General features: G+C 47.5%; 1 pseudogene across 1 annotated transcript; it reads left to right on the top strand.

Annotated features, from left to right (window-relative positions):
* The first annotated feature begins 207 nt into the window (after positions 1 to 207).
* LOC113609983 (keratin, type I cytoskeletal 18 pseudogene) lies at positions 208 to 2,471 on the top strand (annotated as a pseudogene). Its single transcript, XR_003428898.1, has one exon. The product of XR_003428898.1 is annotated as a keratin, type I cytoskeletal 18 pseudogene (transcript).
* Positions 2,472 to 8,588: the final 6,117 nt, after the last annotated feature.

Below are 8,588 nucleotides of genomic sequence, written 5' to 3'. Positions count from 1 at the left end.
GAGGAGAGGCGTGAATCTCAACGCTGGGTGATGTCTACCTCTCAGATTGTACATTAGGAGCTATAATGAGGAGAGTGGAACCAAGAAGCGAAGGAATGGTTTGCCTGCTGCCTCTGCAGGACGTGTGCTCTGTGGCTTGTGCAGGAAACACTGTGCAACACCAGTGGGAGTGAAATGTATGTACTTTCCCCTCTTGGAGTGAGGGCTGCAGCTCTTAGGGGCATGAAAGAGAAATGGTGGGGGATTGTCTCTTCCAGAGAGAGATGGCTAGAAAAGCTTAGTGGATCATAGGTCAGTTCAGATCAGATCAATTCCCCTCTATGTGCCAGCGCCAGAGATGAACAGATGAACAAGACACAGCCCTTGTCTTCCCAGAACAGACCAACCGGTGGGGGAAATAGACAGATAATATCAATAAGATATAGTATCAGAGAGACATACCCAGGGTGCCATGGGAGCCTGGTGGAGGGACACCTCATCACGAAAAGGGGTTGGGCTACGTGAAAGAAACGACACTTGGGCTGAGTCTTTAAGTATGAACAAGAACTTACTCATGGAAGAAAGTGAGAAGAGCGCTCGGGCAGGAACAACAGTGTAAGCAAAGGCCCAGAAGCATGACCAGCATGGGCGAGTTAAGGAAACGAGCTGAGAGTTCCTAGGTCAGAAAGTAGGAAGGTAGGAGGGCAGGGAGCTAAGGCCGTTAGTGAGGGAGGGGCCAGGCTCTGTATGCCAAACTAATAAACAGGTTAGACTTTATTCTATAGGCTATAAGGAGGCCCAACAGGCTTTAAATAGGGGTAGGACCCATTTATAGAGTTCCAAATTGCAGTAGGTGTCACTGATTTCTGTATGCCCACCTTCAGACTATCAGGTTCCAGAGTGGTCTTTCTAATGCACAAATCCAATGATATTGCATGAGTGAATCAAAAGAGTTATTCAGGAACAAAGAGAAAGGTTGTCAAGCTGCACTGAGGATCCCGCGGAGATGAGAAATCATGAATTTGCAGAGCCGCCAACTTGCACTGCTGTGTCATGTTCTCCATGATGGAGACAGTCAGAATTTTGCCATGTCAGACTCGAGAGTGAAGAGTGCTGGTGAGAGAGCAATTTTGATAACTCACCACAGTGGTGAAGGTTGGGTAAGAAGGAGCATAGCGACGGCCCAGCACCTGAGTCCTGGCCTCGCTCTTTCCTCACAGGACAAACAACATGAGCTTCAGTGCCCAGTCCACCTTCTCCAACTACCGGTCCCTGGGCTCCGCGCATCACCGGGCCACCGGGTCCGACTGGTCACCAGCGCTGCCAGCGTCTATGCAGGCGCCGGGGGCTCAGGCTCCCGGATCTTTGTGTCCCACTCCACCAGCGTCCAGGGCGGCTGGGGATCCAGGAACATGGGCACCGGGATGGCCAGGGGTCTGGTGGGTATAGGGGGCATCCAGGGCAAAAAGGAGACCATGCAAGACCTGAATGACCGCCTGGCCTCTTACCTGGAGAGGGTGAAGAGCCTGGAGGCCGATAATAGGAGACTGGAGTGCAAAATCCGAGAACACCTGGAGAAGAAGAGACCCCAGGTCAGAGACTGGGGGCATTACTTGAAGACCATCGAGGACCTCAGGGCTCAGATTTTTGCAAGTTCTGTGGACAATGCCTGTCTTACTGCTGATGACTTCAGAGTCAAGTATGAGACGGAGCTGGCCATGTGCCAGTCTGTGGAGAGTGACATCCACAGGCTCCACAAGGTCATTGATGACACCAGTGTCACCTGGCTGCAGCTAGAGACTGAGATGGAGGCTCTCAAGGAGGAGCTGCTCTTCATGAAGAAGAACCACGAGGAGGAAGTAAAGGGTCTGCAAAACCAGACTGCCAACTCCGGGTTGACCGTGGAGTTGGATGCCCCCAAACCTCAGGACCTCAGCAAGATCATGGTGGACATCCGGGCCCAGTATGACAAGCTGGCTCAGAAGAACCGAGAGGAGCTGGGCAAGTACTGGTCCCAGCAGACTGAGGAGAGCACCACAGTGGTCACCTCTCAGACCGCTGAGATAGGAGCTGCTGAGATGACACTCACGGAGCTGAGATGCACCGTCCAGTCCCTGGAGATCTACCTGGACTCCATGAGAAATCTGAAGGCCAGCTTGGAGAACAGCCTGAGGGAAGTGGAGGCCCGCTATGCCATGCAGATGAAACAGCTCAATGGGGTCCTCCTGCACCTGGAGTCAGAGCTGGCCCAGACCTGAGCAGAGGGGCAACGCCAGACCTAGGAGTACAAGGCCCTGCTGAACATCAAGGTCAACCTGGAGGCTGAGATCAACACCTACCACCGCCTGCTGGAAGATGGGGAGGACTTCAGTCTTGGTGACACCGTAGACAGCAGCAACTCCATGCAAACCACCTAGAAGACCACCACCCTCAGGCTTGTGGACGGCAAAGTGGTATCTGAGACCTCAGACACCAAAGTTCTGAGGCATTGAGTTAGCAGAAGCAGGGTGCCCTGGGGAGCAGGAGGCCAAAAAAAGTTGAGACGTCACTGTAAAAAAAAAAAAAAAAGGAGCATAGCACAGTGCCTGGTACATGGTGGGTGCTCAGTACATTTTTGTTGAATGATGAGAAGATGGGAATGACAGTTACCAATTTTACTCACTGGTGAGTGTGTGTCGTCCCATCCCCCCCCCCCCCCCCCCCCCCCACCCCCCACCCCCAGTCTTCTAGTAAGACACACCCACTTTCCTGACATGTGATCCAGGGCTGGCCAATCAGAGTACTCCACTCCTCTCCCATGACCACCATAGGCCCCAATATGGTCATGTGACCCACAGCAGGCCAATTAGTGCTCTTCCCAGCACTGCAACTGGGACTAGCTGGAAGCCAGCCTTTTGCCTGTAGAATTATACTGGAAGGATTAAAGTCTAGGGCTCACCACAACCATCTTCACCACACAGAGGAGCCCTCTCTACAACAGCAGGGAATGACAGAGCAGAGCTGAGAGATGAAAGCACCGTGCTATGCTCCTTCTTACGCAACCTTCACCGCTGTGGTGAGTCATCAGAATTACTCTCTCACCAGCACCCTTCACCCTCGAGTCTGACATGGCAAAATTCTGACTCTGTCTCCATCTTACACATCTGTCTTTTCTGCTGGTCTGTTGCTGGAGAACATGACACAGCAGTGCAATCTGGCGGCTCTGCAAATTCATGATTTCTCATCTCAGCTGGATCCTCAGTGCAGCTTGACAACCTTTCTCTTTGTTCCTGAGTAACTCTTTAGATTCACTCATGCAATATCATTGGATTTGTGCATTAGAAAGATCACTCTGGAACCTGATAGTCTGAAGGTGGGCATACAGAAATCAGTGACACCTACTGCAATTTGGAACTCTATAAATGGGTCCTACCCCTACTTAAAGCCTGTTGGGCCTCCTTATAGAAATGGAAACACTGGCCAGGGTCATCCCAGCCTATATAACACCTTTGTGTGAATTACGGAAAAGCACCTTTGCCTCAAGTTAAAAAAGCTCTATGTTAATATATCAGGGTACAGGGAATTCCCTGGCAGTCCAGTGGTTAGGACTCAGCGCTTTCACTGCTGTGAGCCCAGGTTCAATCCCTGGTCAGGGAACTAAGATCCTGCATGCTGCACAGCACTCGGCAAAAAAAAAAAGAAAAAAAAAAATGTGTGTGTGTGTGTGTGTTTGTATGTGTGTGTGTGTGTATATATACACACACACACATCCATATATATACACATATATATTATATATTCCATATATATCCCATATATACATATATATCAGAGTATAACCTGAACAACCATAAGTCATGGGCCCTGGAAATAGAAACAGAGGCGGCTATGCCTTCTGCCATGTTCAGTAACCATGAAGGAACATTCTAGCCCCAGTGGCCATCCTGCCCTCTGAGGAAGGCTGGAGTTGGAGGGCAGGGGGACAGGAACGTGTCTCTGAGAGCCGCAGGTGAGAGAAGCAGTCTTAGGGGAGGCAGGAAGTGGTTGGGATATGCACGGTTGCACCTGTGTGAACATATCTCCTGAGCCTGTTTAGGGCTTCGTATGCCAACGTGGCTTTATTAAAGAGGCGATTCTCCCTCACTGCTCCAGGACTCAGCTGAAACTGTCCCACCTACCTCATGTGGTAGGTGAGCTGTGACCTCATTCACATTGTATGTGAATGGCATGTATTTCACATACAATGCCATGGGAATGGCCCCCCGTTAGATGTGGTGCCCTTGTGCAGTATACAAGCTGAACAGTTGTACAGGGACCCTGAGTCTGACAAGCTCCTCTGACCCTAGATATCGTACCCCTGTCCTTCCCAGTTGAAAAGCCAGCAAAACTCTTTCTCTCTGAGCAAGTGTAAAATGGGTACCTACCATTTGCCACTGGAAAAGCCCTGACTATTAATACACACTGACAAACAGAATGAAGTGTAACAGACAGGTCAGGGCCCAGACCCCAGGCTCTGGAGGTTTCTGTAAGTATTAAAATGGCAGTGGGAAGGAGACGATAAGAAAGCCGTTTAAGATGTCTGAGGTAGAGTTGCTCTCGGTAACAGCAGAGTTGGAGATGGGCCCTGGGGGTGGGGACTGAAGCAGATGGAGGGAAGGGGAGAAAGTTGAGCGGAGAGGCTGGGCCACCCTCACAGGCACTGAAATTCCCCAGGCTGGTTGCAGGCAGGACGTAATCTACCTCAGAGAATTATGGGTAATTTCCTTTCCCCTCAAACCCTTCCCCTCCTCTGTCCCACTTAAACTTGATTGGTTGGTTTGTGCCTAAATTTGCAAGGAAGCCCAGCTACCCCAGCTAATGAGGACTGTTTACTCTTTCTATCGCTGGAGTGGGGAACGGGGGAGCCAAATAAAATCCAGTGTGTTCATCCCACAGGGAGGAAATCCCAAAGTGCCCCTGAGGCCTGGAGACGCACAATTTGCACCCTTCGATTCCCACCCCATGCCAGAGGAACTGTAATTTGCTGAAGAGTCTCAGAAACTTCGATGTTATCACTTTGCTCATCTCTTTCCAAAATCACCTCGAGTAACCATGATGCAGTGGAAAAAATGTGAACTTCAAAGTACAACAGATCTAGTTTGAATTCCAGTTCTGACCTTGGACAAGTTACTTGATATTTCTGAACCTATATTTCCTTAAGTCTAAAAAAAGGGGGAGTGGGGCACTGCGGAATTCCCTGGTCCAGTGGTTAGGACTCAGCGCATTCACTGTGGTGGCCCAGGTTCAATCCCTGGTAGGGAAACTAGGATCCTGCAAGCCACGTGCTGTGCTCAGCCATAAATAAATTAATTAAATAACAATTCCCATCTCATGAGGCTGTTGTGATAGTTACATGAAATCATTTCTATAGAGCCACTCCCTTAGTGCCAGCACAGAGTTCCCACTTCTACCACTGTAATCCTTCCCCCCAAAGCCCCAGTGGCATCAGACCTCCCCTTCCATTAGCTGTAACTGAACATGAGGATGGCCACACGGAGTGGAGAAAGAGAACTGGCTGAGGTATTAGGAGCCCTGCACTCCAGATGTGGCTTTAGGACTTCAACGGGCAACACCCAGCCTGTCTGGTCCTCGATTTCTTCATCTGTAAATGCAGGTGGTGATTCCAGCCGTGCTCAACTCACAGAATGGATACGAGTTTTAAGGGAGCTAATGTGATTTGTAAATATCAGCAAAAATGGACATATTAAAGTACTAGTGAGTGACAGCAGTTTAGAGTGCTGCTTTCCTGAGAAGTATCGCATTTTCCCCTGCAGTAAAATGGAACCAGCCATTCATTTAATAAAGCTGAATTGGGGCATCCATCATGCGTCCAATCCTGTGCAAAGGATTAGCTCATCAATAACCCTTCTTCCGGGCTTCCCTGGTGGCGCAGTGGTTGGGAATCCGTCTGCCGATGCAGGGGACACGGGTTCGTGCCCCGGTCCGGGAGGATCCCACATGCCGCGGAGCGGCTGGGCCCGTGAGCCACGGCCGCTCAGCCTACGCATCCGGAGCCTGTGCTCCGCAACAGGAGAGGTCACAACAGTGAGAGGCCCACATACCACAAAAAATAAAAAAATAACCCTTCTTCCTCGGTGCTACTGGATACATGGGTTGAACATTCATTTATTCATTAAATAAATAAATCTTTACTGAGCTCTTGAGACTTGAAAGGAGTTACTACCATATTTATCTCTTATAGGACATATTTAAGTCTTAATAATTTCGTTGACTGTCACCTCTTTCTGACTAGACTGTGAGCTATTTGAGGACAGGTGAGATTTGGGCAAGATTCAGTTTCTGTTAACTGACCAAATGTACCCACAGGACTGACTCAAATGACCCGGTTGCCATGAGCTGCTTCTCTCTGACCGTTAACTATACTCATGGGGGCTGCTTGTCACCCAAGTCAGACCCAGGAGAGGGAACTGGACTCACCACGTTTCCATCACTCCAAAGGAACTACTGTTTGCCTTCCAGATGACTCAGAAGTCTCAAGGCCCTGGCCTGGCATCAGACCCCAGGTTAGCCCAGGGTAGTATCCTCTCTGTGAGCACAGCCTGGCATCTGCCCAACCAACATGTAAGCTCTCTGGTCCCTCTGCGCCTCACGAGGCTCAGGGGCCATTAGAGCTGGCTGGGGCCTCTGATATTAATGAGGGATGCTCTCAGCACAACTCAGCACTGCTTCCTGGGCATCAGCCCACCAGGAGCAGAGACAGATCTCGCTGGCAAATGAGCTTCCCTCCAAGGCTGGGACAATCCAAGGCAGCCCACTGGATGGGTGGTGTGGGAAAGATTTTGCTTCTCTTTTTCCCTTTGTCTCCTCCCTTCCTCCGTCTCCCATCTCCATCCTCCCTTCCCTTCCTTGTCTCGCTTCACTTTCTTTTTTTGTCCCCTCCCCTCATGCACACTTCTTCTTACTCTCTTTCCTTATCACTTTTCCTGCTGTCCCATTGTCCCCCTCCTCCTTTATCTGATGCCTACCTCCTTTCCTTTGCTCTTTATTTTTCTCACCTTTGTCTAATCCCATCTCTCTGCCACCTTGCCTCTTTCTGTCTTTTGTATACGTCTGCCTCTGTCTCTCTTTCCCTGTTTTCCTCTTTCTCCCCTCCCTCTACATTTCTAACCCTCTGGCCCTCAATCTTGCAACCACTACAGAGGCAGGAAAGCATGGTTTAGGGCACAAGAAAAGTCCAATTCTAATAGGACACAGAACACATAGAGGGGGTAAGCAGAAGAGCCTGGGATGGTATTTGAAATTATCTATGAGACAACCTTGAAACCAGGTTAAAGAGGTTTTCTCCTTCCAAAATAAAACACAATATCATTTCGCACGCACAAGACTGGATAAAAATTTGACTTGACCAGTTGTTGGCAAGGATGTACAAACAATGGAACTTTCATACGCTGCTGGTGGAAGTAAAATGTAAAATGGTGCAACCACCTTGGAAAACTATCTTTTTCTTTTCTCATAAAGTGCAATGTACATCTGCTCTATGACCCAGCAATTGCACTCTTTGGTATAAACCCAAGAGAAGTGAAAAACTATGATCACATAAAGACAAAACATAATCATAGCAAACTGATTCATAATAGCCAAAATCTGGAAAATACCCAAATGTCCATCAATAAGAAAGTGGATAAATAATCATGGTATATTCATACAATGGAATACTGCTCAGCAATGAAAAGGAACAAACACGTAACATAATGACAAATCTCTAAAACGTTATGTTGAGTGAAAGAAACCAAACACAAAAGAATATGATTCCATTTATATGAAATTAAAAAACAGACAAATTGCTCCAGTTGATTTCGATTGCAACTTTGTGAGACTCTGAAGGAGAGGGCAGAGGTTTTTTTCATGTCATTAAAACTAACCTACTGTGATAAAAATGAGGAGGGTGGTGGTGTAGTACTGACAAGAGGGCAAGGGCAGAAGGGAGATTAACTGGAGAAGGAACCTTCTCAGATAATGGAAATGTTCTCTCATTTTGGATGACATTTATACAAGTGTATACAGTTATCAAAATTTATTGAACTGGACACTTAATATTCTATTGTACGTAAACTATGTTCGTTTTTAAAATCACCCATAATTACATAATCCACAAAAAATACTGCTATATTTTCTTTTTTTCTATTCGTATACAAATATATTTTCGTAACTGAGGTTAAATGATATATACAATTCCTTTTCTTTTAACATCATTTTGTGCATTTTCCCACATCTTTAAAATTTGTTGAAAAGCATCCCTTTTAATGAATATAATAGATCATCCTAGAGATGTACCATAATTTGTGCCACCATTTCCCTATTATTGGACAGGTATGTTGTTTCCATTTTTTCACTACTATTAATGGCAATGTCATGACAAACATAAACGGAAATGTGTAGGTACTGAAGATTTTTTTACATTAAATTAGTGGTTTAAGAGCAGACCAGTTAAGTTTGACTCTCAGTTCCACCATTTACTAGTTGTGGGACCCAGGCAGGTTACTTAACCTTTCTCTGCTTCAATTTCCTCACTGGAAATGATGGAGATGTTAATAGTAATTTGCCTCTAGGGTTGTGGTGAGGTTTAATGG

The sequence above is a fragment of the Aethalodelphis obliquidens genome, unplaced genomic scaffold, assembly GCF_003676395.1.
Source record: "Aethalodelphis obliquidens isolate GAN/ISIS:26980383/991018 unplaced genomic scaffold, ASM367639v1 scaffold60, whole genome shotgun sequence".
In the NCBI taxonomy this organism is placed as follows: domain Eukaryota; kingdom Metazoa; phylum Chordata; class Mammalia; order Artiodactyla; family Delphinidae; genus Aethalodelphis; species Aethalodelphis obliquidens.
This window is presented reverse-complemented; position numbering and strand designations above follow the sequence as displayed.